The sequence below is a fragment of the Bombina bombina genome, chromosome 1, assembly GCF_027579735.1.
Source record: "Bombina bombina isolate aBomBom1 chromosome 1, aBomBom1.pri, whole genome shotgun sequence".
In the NCBI taxonomy this organism is placed as follows: Eukaryota; Metazoa; Chordata; class Amphibia; order Anura; family Bombinatoridae; genus Bombina; species Bombina bombina.
In genome coordinates, this window is record NC_069499.1 from 167619302 (window position 1) to 167633529 (window position 14228).

General features: G+C 33.8%; 1 protein-coding gene across 1 annotated transcript in view; it reads left to right on the forward strand.

Annotated features, from left to right (window-relative positions):
* The first annotated feature begins 4448 nt into the window (after positions 1–4448).
* The window catches only part of LOC128645002 (spectrin beta chain, erythrocytic), a 278974-nt gene continuing 269194 nt past the window's right edge, over positions 4449–14228 (forward strand). Inside the window, exon 1 of the mRNA XM_053697713.1 lies at positions 4449–4603. The gene's annotated coding sequence lies outside the window, so the exon portion shown is untranslated. The remainder of the gene's footprint in view (positions 4604–14228) is intronic.

The window sequence follows — 14228 nt, forward strand, 5'->3', positions numbered from 1 at the left end:
GTATCATGCCGTATAGTTATAGATGGGTTACCTGCTGTTATATGCTGCACTCTGGAAGCATATAGTTTGCCCATCAAATACTCAAAAGGGGCTTTGTCGATGAGTCATCTTTCATCGTTGCTGTGTGGAAATTTTAAGTGTGCTTCGGTAGCCATTTTGGCAGTAGTATGAAGATGTTTTATGATCAATATCGTCTTGCCTTTTCCTTCTTCTGTTTTGCAGAAGGCTTGAGATGATCCTAGTTGGGTTATCGATGCGGTTGGTTGTGGCTGAAAACCTCGGATTACCGAGGGGGGAAGTGCCGCCTCTGAAATCTGCATCAGGGCTCCGGTACCAAAAATACAGCTGCGTAAGAAGGGGTTTTAAGGTCCCAGTTTTATTCCTCACTTCTGTGTTAAAGTAAAGTAGATTTCGCTGTGATATTTCTCCTTTAAACAGCGGTCTAATAGAGATTCCACAGGAGCTCTGATATTTGCGACCGCTCAGGATCACCGTGCAGACCCTCCCCCAACCAGTTGTATGTTTATCTGTATAGAAGGATAGCTAGCTGTATGTTTATCTGTGTAAAATAATAACCAGTTGTATGTTTATCTGTGTAGAAGGATAGCTAGTTGTATGTTTATCTGTAAAAAAGGATAACCAGTTTTATTTTTCTCTGTGTAGAAGGATAGCTAGATGTTTGTTTATCTGTGTAGAAGGATAGCTAGTTGTATGTTTATCTGTGTAGAAGGATAACCAGTTGTATGTTTATCTGTGTAGCATGATAGCTTGATGTATGTTTATCTGTGTAGAAGTATAGCTAGATGTATGTTTATCTGTGTAGAATGACAGTTAGCTAGTTGTATGTTTATCTCTGTAGAAGGATAACCAGTTGTATGTTTATCTGTGTAGAAGGATAGCTAGTTGTATGTTTATCTGTATAGAAGGATAACCAGTTGTATGTTTATCTGTGTAGAAGGATAGCTAGATGTATGTTTATCTGTGTAGAAGGATAACCAGTTGTATGCTTATCTGTATAGAAGGATAGCTAGTTGTATGTTTATCTGTGTAGAATAGCTAGTTGTGTGTTTATCTGTGTAGAAGGATAGCTAGTTGTATGTTTATCTGTGTAGAAGGATAACTAATTGTATGTTTATCTGTGTAGAAGAATAACTAGTTGTATGTTTATCTGTATAGAAGGAGAGCTAGTTGTATTTTTATCTGTGTAGAAGGATAGCTAGTTGTATGTTTATCTGTATAGATTTAAAGGATAGCTAGTTGTATGTTTATCTGTGTAGAAGGATAGCTAGTTGTATGTTTATCTGTGTAAAACAATAGTTAGTTGTATGTTTATCTGTAGAGAACGATAGCTAGATGTATGTTTATTTGTGTAGAAGGATAGCTAATTCTATGTTTATCTGTGTAAAAGGATGACCAGTTGTATGTTTATCTGTGTAGAAGGATAGCTAGTTGTATGTTTATCTGTGTAAAACAATAGTTAGTTGTATGTTTATCTGTAGAGAACGATAGCTAGGTGTATGTTTATCTGTGAAGAATGATAACTAGTTGTATGTTTATCTGTGTATAAGGATAGCTAGTTGTATGTTTATCTGTGTAGAAGAATAACTAGTTGTATGTTTATCTGTATAGAAGGAGAGCTAGTTGTATGTTTATTTGTGTAGAAGGATTACTAGTTGTATGTTTATCTGTGTAGAAGGATAGCTAGTTGTATGTTTATCTGTGTAGGATAGCTAGTTGTATGTTTATCTGTGTAGAAGAATAGCTAGTTGTATGTTTATCAGTGTAAAACAATAGTTAGTTGTATGCCTATCTGTAGAGAACGATAGCTAGTTGTAGGTTTATCTGTGTAGAAGAATAACCAGTTGTATGTTTATCTGTGAAGTAGGATAACTAGTTGTATGTTTATCTGTGTAGAAGAATAACCAGTTGTATGTTTATCTGTATAGAAGGAGAGCTAGTTGTATGTTTATCTATGTAGAAGGATAGCTAGATGTATGTTTATCTGTGTAGAAGGATAGCTAGTTGTATGTTTGTCTGTGTAGAAGGATAGCTAGTTGTATGTTTTTCTGTGTAGAAGGATAGCTAGTTGTAAGTATCTGTGTAGAAGGATAGCTAGTTGTATGTTTATCTGTGTAGAAGAATAGCTAGTTGTATGTTTATCTGTGTAGAAGAATAGCTAGTTGTATGTTTATCTGTGTAGAACAATAGCTAGTTGGATGTTTATATCTGTATGGAAGTATAGCTAGTTGTATGTTTATCTGTGTAGGATAGCTAGTTGTATGTTTATCTGTGTAGAAGAATAGCTAGTTGTGTATTTATCTGTGTAGAAGGATAGGTAGTTGTATGTGTATCTGTGTAGAAGGATAAAGAATTGTATGTTTATCTGTGTAGAAGATTAACTAGTTGTATGTTGTTTATCTGTATAGAAGGAAAGCTAGTTGTATGTTTATCTGTGTAGAAGGATAGCTAGCTATTTGTATGTTTATCTTTGTAGAAGGATAGCTAGTTGTATGTTTATCTGTGTAAAACAATAGTTAGTTGTATGTCTATCTGTAAAGAACGATAGCCAGTTGTAGGTTTATCTGTGTGGAAGAATAACCAGTTGTATGTTTATATGTGAAGAAGGATAACTAGTTGTATGTTTATCTGTGTAGAAGGATAGCTAGTTGTATGTTTATCTGTGTAGAAGGATAAAAAAAATTGTATGTTTATCTGTGTAGAAGATTAACTAGTTGTATGTTTATCTGTATAGAAGGATAGCTAGATGTATTTTTATCTGTGTAGAAGGATAGCTAGTTGTATGTTTATCTGTATAGAACAATAGCTAGATGTATTTTTATCTGTGTAGAAGGATAGCTAGTTGTATGTTTATCTGTATAGATTTGAAGGATAGCTAGTTGTATGTTTACCTGTGTAGAAGATAACCAGTTGTATGTTTATCTGTGTAGAAGGATAGCGAGTTGTATATTTATCTGTGTAGAAGGATAGCTAGTTGTATGTTTTTCTGTGTAAAACAATAGTTAGTTGTAGGTTTATCTGTGAAGAAGAATAACTAGTTGTATGTTTAGCTGTATAGAAGGAGAGCTAGTTGTATGTTTATCTATGTAGAAGGATAGCTAGTTGTATGTTTATCTGTATAGAAGGATAGCTAGTTGCATGTTTATCTGTGAAGAAGAATAACTAGTTGTATGTTTTTCTGTATAGAAAGATAACTAGTTGTATGTTTATCTGTGAAGAAGAATAACTAGTTGTATGTTTATCTGTATAGAAGGATAGCTAGTTGCATGTTTATCTATGTAGAAGGCTAACCAGTTGTATGTTTATCTGTGTAGGATAGCTAGTTGTATGTTTATATGTGTAGAAGGATAGCTAGTTGCATGTTTTTCTGTGTAGAAGGATAGCTAGTTGTATGTATCTGTGTAGAAGGATAGCTAGTTGTATGTTTATCTGTGTAGAAGAATAGCTAGATGTATGTTTATCTGTGTAGAAGGATAGCTAGTTGTATGTTTATCTGTGTAGAAGGATAGCTAGTTGTATGTTTATCTGTGTAGAATAGCTAGATGTATGTTTATCTGTGTAGAAGGATAGCTAGTTGTATGTTTATCTGTGTAGAAGGATAGCTAGTTGTATGTTTATCTGTGTAGAATAGCTAGTTGTATGTTTATATGTGTAGAAGGATAGCTAGTTGTATGTTTTTCTGTGTAGAAGGATAGCTAGTTGTATGTTTATCTGTGTAGAAGGATAGCTAGATGTATGTTTATCTGTGTAGAAGGATAGCTAGTTGTAAGTTTATCTGTGTAGAAGGATAGCTAGATGTATGTTTATCTGTGTAGAAGGATAGCTAGTTGTATGTTTATCTGTGTAGAAGGATAGCTAGTTGTATGTTTATCTGTATAGAAGGATAGCTAGATGTATGTTTATCTGTGTAGGATAGCTAGTTGTATGTTTATCTGTGTAGAAGGATAGCTAGTTGTATGTTTATCTGTATAGAAGGATAGGTAATTGTATGTTTATGTGTATAGAAAGATAACTAGTTGCATGTTTATCTGTGTAGAAGGATAGCTAGTTGTATGTTTATCTGTATAGAAGGATAGTTAGATGCATGTTTATCTGTGTAGAAGGAGAGCTAGTTGTATGTTTATCTGTATAGAAGGATAGTTAGATGTATGTTTATCTGTGTAGAAGGAGAGCTAGTTGTATGTTCAACTTTAAGGAAGTAATAACATAAAAGCACCAGGGATTCTCTCACGATATCTGTGACACTTTTGGACAGTGTCTGTGACACTTTGATGATGTGAGCCCTCACACTGTGTCCCTCCCTTGCTATGCCAGTTGGGTGACAGACCTCCTACTACATGCCATTCCACAGCTGACACTATGTGCTTCCCTTATACAGAAAATATCTCAGCCCCTCAGGAATGCTCACTTGCTGATAACTTTATTTTTGTATCTTGGGCGGGTCTTGCCCTTGCGAAATGTGGACTGCACTGTGAAGACACACTTCTTACCTATTTCCTACTGTTCTTTCTTCATTGTCTATATCTTTCACCATTTCTTTCTCTGCCCCGGTGGGATTTTAAGAGCACAGCTGGACTAAGACAAGGTAAAGTAGAATTTATTATAATTTCTTTGAATGTAATGTGTTAGATTTTAAGCCTGTAATGTTTTATAACTCAATGATATATGCCTACACAATTCTGGTGTAGTACAACAATATTTTATAAAATTCATGACCAGTACATGTGCAGCTTGAATTTGCTACAATAAATGCAGGTCTGTTGCTTTTCTTTTTTTAAAGGTGACATAGCTATACAAAATGGAATATGATAAGCTTGAGATATAACCTAATTTTGATTGCACATCGTCCATTAAATTATTAAAAAAAAAAAAAGTTTTGATGGCTTTTGAGTAGTCTTATCCCTACTATAATATAGTCCTGGGTGAGAGTGTATGTGTAAATTCATGTGTGTGTGTGTAAATAAAATCATTCCTTTAGATTTATTACAAACAACGTAAATACAATTGCTTAGCTTTTTGCAAGATATTGTAATATTTATTTCTACATGAAATGTTCTGATTTGTCATCTAAAATGTTGGATTATATCATTTCTAATCTTTAATAACTCACCCTTAAATTTTAAAGACATTTTGTAAAACAATTATTTGATTTTAGAACATTTGATTAACTATTCTAAAGGTGCACAATATGCACCAAGGACTTTCTGGGATTATTTCAAATATATTTTGGTGAGTGGATTGAAATATTATACCACACTGTAGAGAGATAAACCAATATATCCATTATCTGAAAGATTTATATAATTCTAAAAATGACACAAGGCAGATCCACTAAATTCACTTTCCTAGCAACAAGGGACATGAGGCATGTGCCTGCCTGACAGCCAGAAGTGATTGGTCCAATAAACAAGTCTAGAGTTAGGGGCCTATTTATTAATGTGCAAGTGGACATGATACAATGTATACACTGTCGGCATTTATCATTGCACAAGCAGTTCAATGAAGCCCCCTGCAGATTTGTGGCCAATTGGCCGCTAGCAGGGGGTGTCAATCAGCCCGATCGTATAGGATCGTGCGGATTGATGTCTGCAGCCTCAGAGCAGACGGACAAGTTATGGAGCAGCGGTCTTTAGACCGCTGCTTCATAATTGCTGTTTCCGGTGAGCCTGAAGGCTCGCGCGGAAACAGGGGCATCAAGCTCCATTCAAAGCTTGATCATTCGGCCCCATAGTCTTTAAATACATTTTGAGAAACTATTACTCATTTGTCTGTAAGTTACTCGTGCTGCCAGCAAGCTCCTTTGGTGTCAATTTCTTTCAGCTGTAATCCTAGGAATTCTGTTTTGTTTCCAAAACGAAACATTAGAATAAGTACTGCCAAAATGACGTTTCTGTCCTGGGAAACAAATTAATATTAGTAATAATAAATAATACTAAATCTTGCTAATATGAAAGTCAATGGATTTATACAATAGTTAAATAACAAATTAAGGGAAAATTGAATGTTTCAAAATGTATTATTTTTCTATATATATATATTATTATTATTATTTATATATAATTCATTAAAATTATGGGGGGAGATAAAAAATTGAAATTAAAATCCTCCATGTCTCAAAATTAAATCAATGTAAATATTTGCATAGGAAATTAGCACATCTAGGCAAAATTCCCCGCTCGCTTTTCCCCAGAAATACCTCATATACAAAGTTACCAATGCACAAGAGAATTCTGGGTAAGATATGCAAATTATTTTTTTGCTTCAAAATACTGTTTTAACACAGCTTTTTTTTTGCTTCAATAATCCTGTTAAAAGGATAGCTGTGTTAAAACAGTATTTTGAAGCAAAAAAACTGAGAATTTGCATATCTAATTTGCATATCTTACCCAGAATTCTCTTGTGCATTGGTAACATTGTATATGAGGTATTTCTGGGGAAAAGCGAGCAGGGAATTTTGCCTAGATGTGCTAATTTCCTATGCAAATATTTACATTGATTTTATTTCTATATATATATATATATATATATTATTATTATTATTTCTATATATATATATATTTTATTATTATTATTTTTAAATGTGTGTTTTTAGGCTAAATAAAACATTTTTTTTGTGGGAGTTGTCATCCAGCAAGCAGTGGTGTTCCTGGACTTAATGGTGCACAACGCTGTTAGTTTTACTTTAAATTTAATCAGCTTTAACTTAAAGGGACATGAAACTCAAATTTTTTTTTCATGATTTAGGTAAAACAAACAATTTTAAACAACTTCCTCGTTTACTTCTATTATCAAATTTGCTTCATTCTTTTTAATACCAATCAGCAGCTAGAACCTAGGTTATTTACTGCTCCTGAAATTCCCTAGATAAACCTTTCAGCAAAGGATAACAAGAGAAGGAAACAAATTAAATAATAGAAGTAAATTGGAAAGTAGTTTACAATTGCTTGCTCTGTCTGAATCAATGATGTCTAATTATGAATTTACTGTCCCTTTAATGATGTTATTGCTTTGTGGTAACAATGCAATGTATTTAACCCTTTCGCTGCTAAGCCTTTTTTTCATCCCAGTGCTGAGCCAATTTTGAGATTTTTTGCTACTTACATTTAAACACTATTGTAGTCAAATTTCAGTGAGTTACCCACACAAATTATACATATTGTGAACCCAGCAGGTTCACAATATGCCATTATTATATTTATTATTCATGGCATGTGAGAAAGCTACAGCCACAACTAGGGGGGAACAAAGTATAATTTTTTGGGGTAGATTTCAGTAAATAATATTGAAAATGGTCCAGTGACCATAGCTGTTACTGTGATCACCTTACTAAATTGTCCTCAAGGGTAGCCACATGTGAAATAGAAGCCCATACAGGCTATGGGGGTTTTAATATAAATTAGAGACTCCCAATTGTGCAGTAAAGAAACAAAAGCTCTTTTTTCTTGATCACCTGACTATACAAACAAAATGAATATATTTTTTAAGAGAGGGATTTGTCTATACATATACATTTTATTAGGGGTCTCTAGACATACAAAAAATATTTTCGTTGTTCATATAATGTGCTATTACCAACCAAATCCTTTTTGTGTTTCTTTAACTTTATCTTTAAAAGATCTGATATGTAGTACTGCTCCAAGACCAGCTATGGAAGTTGAGATTGAGGGGTTAGAAAACCTCCCCCCATCCAGCTCCCTTTGCAGCTACTGGGGAATCCTGCCTCTGCCCCTTTGTGACGTCATCACGTATGAACGTGGTGACGTCGGCCAGCAATCCCATCAAGGTCCACCCACTAGGCCACCATTAGCCTGCATTGCGGGGGATCGCTGAAAACAGTGTTTTATTGGCGATCCCCCTACCTGAAAAAAAGGGCTAGTCATGCGCCTTTCAGTTGCTATACACATGACGATCTATAGCTTGTCATGCCCATCAAGGGGGTTAAACAGTTTTCTGAGCTTGCTGTAACTATTAATTATTATTAGTTTTGAGAACGTACATGAAACAAAATTCAATAATTAATACCAGTTTTTAGTAACTGTAAAGCATAGTACAATGTTTCAGGCCTGCAAAAGGCCCTTAGTCATGTCTCTTGATATTTTAGTTGCTGTTAAAAGTTAATAAGTTTATGACTGCAAAATTATCTAAGTCAGTTGTCCCAGAAACTAAAGAGAGAGGTGGCAACCAGTAACAACACATCCTTGATTAAGCTCACAGTTATTTTAATTCCTAGTACATGATATAGAAGCCAGTATAGGAATAAGCCTACAGAATCCGATACTCGTGAGTGACCTAGACAGGACAAATAAACATTCTTTGGTGGAAGCAGATGCATTTTGGTCTTGTGACTGGCTTTCAACACATCTGCTATTCTAAGCTTATATTATAGAGACATAGATCAATGAAAATGGAAGTTTAAATGTGAAGCCAAATGATATTTTAATGCTGATTTCAAACTCTGTCTTTAATGCTGCAAAACAATATTAAATGGACATGAAACCTCAAAAAAATCTTTCAAGATTCAAATAGAGCATTGATTTTTTTAACAACTTTCCGATTAACTTCTAGTATCTATTTTGCTTCATTCTCTTGGTATCCTTTGTTGAAGTAACAACAATGCACTATTGGAAGCTAGCTGAGCACATTGGTAGGCCAGTGACAAGAGGCATATATGTGCAGCCACCAATCAGCAGCTAGCTCCCAGCTCCTGAGATTACCTAGGTGTGCATTTCAACAAAGGATACCGAAGAACTAAGCAAATGAGATAATAGATGTAAATTGGAACGTTATTTAAAATTGGATTCTCTTTCTGAATCTTTTCAAAAATTTTGAGTTTCATGTTAATTTAAACTCCAATTTATTCCATGCACACTCTTTGTGACAAAAGAAGGAGCACTAGGTATCCTGAAACATCACTAAAATAAATGTGTTTGGATTGTTTTTTCTGCTATTGGTGTTAAAATTTCTATTGCACTCTGGCTACTGTAAAACAGGATGTGTGAGTGCACCTTTGTGTGGATATGTTTTGTAAAGATATTTATATATATATTTAAATAGGCAAAGAGCATTTTCTTATATGTGAAGAACATTGGATTGTGAAATATTTACATTAAAATACAATAAAACAAAATTAAAAAATATTTAAATTAAATAAATATTAATATTCATGTTTAAAGGTATTTGTCTAGAAAGGGCTCCAAAATGTATATATACGGTCATATGTGTATATATATATATATATATATATATATATATATATATATATGTATATAAATATAAACAGTACACATTTAAACACAACTACACATTTATATGCACATATACACATTTATATGCACATACACACATTTATATGCACATACACACATTTACAGTATATGCACATATTTAGACATATATATACATATATACTGTGTGTGTATATATATATATATATTATATAAACACACATTATTGCCCTTTCCTGACAAATACCTTGTCATATACCATATACCCTTTAACCCTTATAAATATATATTTTAATGTACTTATGTTGTGTTTGGTACACTTTTTTTACACCCTAATAGTTTACGCTGTCTTCAGTTGCGCTAACCTGATGAGAGCAAATTTTGTTTGCACTGGAGCGAACACGTTTACTTTCAACTTATAATACGTATGCAGGTTATCTCAGTTGCTTACCACAGCCCGAACTAACTATAGCCAATTGAAATCTAACCCTATATCAGAAAATGCCAATGATATCACATATTATAGACTACAGTATATAATGTTCAGAAAATTGTAAAACAAGTGTGGAAAAACTAATTTAGTGCAGTCTTTGTAGCTGTTTAAGGATTTCCTAGTAGTGTTTGTCCTAGCACTTGTGTTTTTGTGCACTGCTCCTATATACTAGACGGAGATGTTGATTGATTGATGGGTGTCAGGTGTTTGGTTGTTTACATTGCCAGTGCTATAAGGAGGACACAGATATTTTCTGCTTGGCTGTTTGGGTGCAGCATAGTGTAGGATATTGAGCAGAGTAACTTAGTGGTAAATGGTAGTAATTGTACAGGTGACACAATGAGTGAGTCTTAAAGGGACAGTCTACTCCGGAATGTTTATTGTCTAAAAATATAGATAATCCCTTTATTACCCATTCCATTCCCCAGTTTTGCACAACCAACACTGTTATATTAATATACTTTTTACCTCTGTCATTACCTTGTATCTAAACCTCTGCAGACGGCCCCCTTATCTCAGTTCTTTTGACAGGCTTGCATTTTAGCTGTGAAAAGCTGTCAAAATGCACAGAGATAAGAAGCATCTTTCAAGGGCTTAGAAACTGCATATAGCCTACCTAGGTTTAGCTTTTAACAAAGAATACCAAGAGAACAAAGCAAATTTGATGATAAAAGTAAATTGGAACCAGCAAAAACAAGTAGGTAATTGGCCAAATTATATCCTCTGGGCTGAATCTTAAAGGGACAGTCTACACCAGAATATTTATTGTTTTAAAAGATAGATAATCCCTTTATTACCCATTTCCCAGTTTTGCATAACCAACACAGTTATAATAATATACTTTTAACCTCTGTGATTATCTTGTATCTAAGCCTCTGCAAACTGCCCCTTTTTTCAGTTCTTTTGACAGACTTGCAGTTTAGCCAATCAGTGCCTGCTCCCAGATAACTTCTCCTGCACGAGCACAGTGTTATCTATATGAAATACGTGAACTAACACCCTCTAGTGGTGAAAAACTGTTAAAATGCAATCTGAAAGAGGTGGGCTTCAAGGTCTAAGAAATTAGCATATGAACCTCCTAGGTTAAGCTTTCAACTAAGAATACTAAGAGAACAAAGCAAAATTGGTGATAAAAATAAATTGGAAAATTGTTTAAAATTACATGCTCTATCTGAATCATGAAAGTTTATTTTGGCCTAGACTGTCCCTTTAATCTCCAAAGATGTTTGTGTGATCCTCAGCACCACTAACCAAAGAACAGATCTCAGTCATTTGTTTCATGAAAAAGCAGTGTTAAACTTCTTTATTAGGTGGTCCCTGGCAATTCAAATAATAAAATCAACATAGAGATTGCTAAATAATGTGACATAACATTACGTAACTGTGATTTTTCTTAACTTACTTAAAGGGAATATAAATCTAAAAAAATGTTATTTAATGATTCAGATAGAGCATACAATTTTAAACAACTTTCCAATTTCCTTCTATTATCTAATTTGCTTCATTCTTTTGGTATCCTTTGCTGAAGAAGCTGCAATTCACTACTGTTAGCTAGCTGACCTCATTGGGTGAGCCAATAGCATGAGGCATTTATAAGCAGCTACCAATCAGCAGCTCCTAAGCCTACCTAGGAATCCTTTTCAACAAAGTATACCAAGAGAACAAAACAAATGAGATAATAGCAGTAAATTGGAAAGTTGTTTAAAATCACATGATCTATCTGAATTGTAAAATAAAAAGTGGGTTTCATATCCCTTTAATGTAATACTATAACAAAGCAACACTGCACTAAGAAGTATATGGAAACAATATTATACAATGTATGTGAATATAACCCTTTCAGCATCTAAGAAAGTTCCTTTAGATGAGTTTTATTAACTTTACCATCATGCTTAATTTTGTTTGACACCTAAGGGCGCCAAAAATAATCTAATATTAAAAATAAGCAGCCTAAATTCATTAACACAACCACATTGGCTTGACGGTTACACATTTTCCTGGATCCGTGTGTCTAATTTAAAAATTTGTATTTGGTTTAAAAAGAATGTACACAAGTCAATATGAATCGTCTGTCCTTCTGGATGCCGCACTGCCCAGGATGACAAGTACATTCTAGTATAAGGCGTGGTCTCCCAAAAAGCAAGTGATAGATAAAACAGACAGAAGCAAAAGTAGCTCTGTAAGCTAGAGATAAAGATGCTGTTTGGAAGATCAGAGAAATGTAAACTGAGCTGCTTCCCGCACTTTTAAATCTTTCCATCAAATGGAAAGCAGAATAATTTCACAAGTTACTGAAAAAGTGCCACATTAATGGCTTCACATAAAATGTATTTGATCTAAAAAATAATATTTATTTGTTACAGAACAGCAAATAGTCCTTTTTATAACAAGCACTCTGCACACTAAAAAAACATGTTTATTAGTACAGACACGAAGGACATTATAAACGTGGCAGATGACCACGTGTATCTCTCCTTCAGATATGTGGAATTGCAGAACAACAAAACAGATTCAGATTAAATTAACCAATCAGCTAAGAAGATTTAAGGTCCCCCACCTTAAAGGGACAGTCTACACCAGAATTGTTATTGTTTAAAAAGAAAGATAATCCCTTTTTTACCCATTCCCCAGTTTTGCATAACCAACACAGTTATATTTATATATTTTTTACCTCTGTGATTATCTTGTATCTAAGCCTCTGCAAACTGCCCCTTTATTTCAGTTATTTTGACAGACTTGCAGTTCAGCCAATCAGTGATGGCTCCCAGGTAACTTCACGTGCATGAGCACAGTGTTATCTATATGAAAAACATGAACTAACACCCTCTAGTGGTGAAAACCCTGTTAAAATGCATTCTTAAGAGGCGGCCTTCAAGCTCTAAGAAATTAGCATATGAACCTCCTAGGTTAAGCTTTCAACTAAGAATACCAAGAGAACAAAGAAAAATTGTTGATAAAAGTAAATTGGAAAATTGTTTAAAATTACATGCTCTATCTGAATCCTGAAAGTTTTTTTTGGACTAGACTGTCCCTTTAAAGGGACATGAAAGTAAAAATTATCAACTTTATGATTCAAGGCCTGATATTCAAAATCTTGCCGCTCAGGTGAAAGGATCTAAGACAACTCATTGGCACAGCAATGCTCTTGAAAAAAAATTAGAAACACAAATTTTAATTTGAGAAATGTTTATGTTGCTATGTAGTGTTCTCTATGTGAAAATGAGACGCCTGCATTACAATACAAGGTCTAAATAAATCCCAAAGATTTTGCATGATTTCCCCTTTAATGATTTTTTAAAAATACTGTTGTTGTTTTTTTTTTTTAAATCTATCTCTCCTAATCCTAAAGACAAAATAATCTCATCAACTGTAAATTTTTTATCTTAATATGTTAATATCTTCAATATTGAAAAGCCACTGAATGTTCAACAAGTTTATGAAAGTTTTTAAAATGAAAGAAAACTGCTTCAGAATATTTTGTATGCTCTGTGATGTAAAGTATAGTCACTACTGATTCATCTGATACTGTGCAAAACATTATACTTCATGGATACTGTGATTTTACTGAAGATCGGTCATGTTGGAGTACCTCACAATACTGTGACCTATCATGGACACTGCTGTTTTTACTTTTTATGTCCCTTTTACTTTTAAAGTGTTTGCAGTGTATTTCAATTTGTTTCATTTATAAAAAATATTTGTGACACTTAATCATTAGGGTCAGGTGAACACCAGAATTTTGGATTTCAATGGTCGAACAAACTTTTTTTTGCCTTTCAAATATTTCTATGGATTAAATGTTAATATTTAAATATTGTTATCATTGGAATATCAAATGTGATATCATGATGGAAGTCAATGAACAAGTCTCCAGGGGTTGTGCTTCTGAGTGGTTTCCCAAGAAGAGAGAGAATCTTGATATTTCTGCTGCAGTATTTTCCATGATCTATATGTCAATGCAGATGAGAAGCCATTGCCTTATCCTTTTTGGAGTTCGGAGACTGGGGCCCACTTAATGTACAGTGGGTTGGGATGTTTTATAGGAGCTTTGATCTGGGTGGGCAAAAAATATTCTTCTGACTATAAATGGTGGCTATATTTATTTTTTGTGCCACTGTCACTTAATAATCTTTCACCTTCAGAGCCCAGCAGGATGTTGTAGAGCTCTGTACTAGAATCCTGGTATATGGTAATATTGAACTTTGATGAACATATATGCCAGATCTTCCTGCTACCCTAATGAACATTTGTTGGAGTTTTATGTGTAGTGGACTCTGTATTATTTGTATATATTTGCTTAGGGATTATACATTATTGGTTTGTCCTGTGTGGTCGAAACTAAGTATTGCACAAGTGGATATGAAAAGTTAAATTAATATACTGAGATGTGTTAATACTTCTTAAAGGGACAGTCAACCATAGAATTGTTATTGTTTTAAAAGATAGATAAACCCTTTATTACCCATTCCCCAGTTTTGCATAACCAACACGGT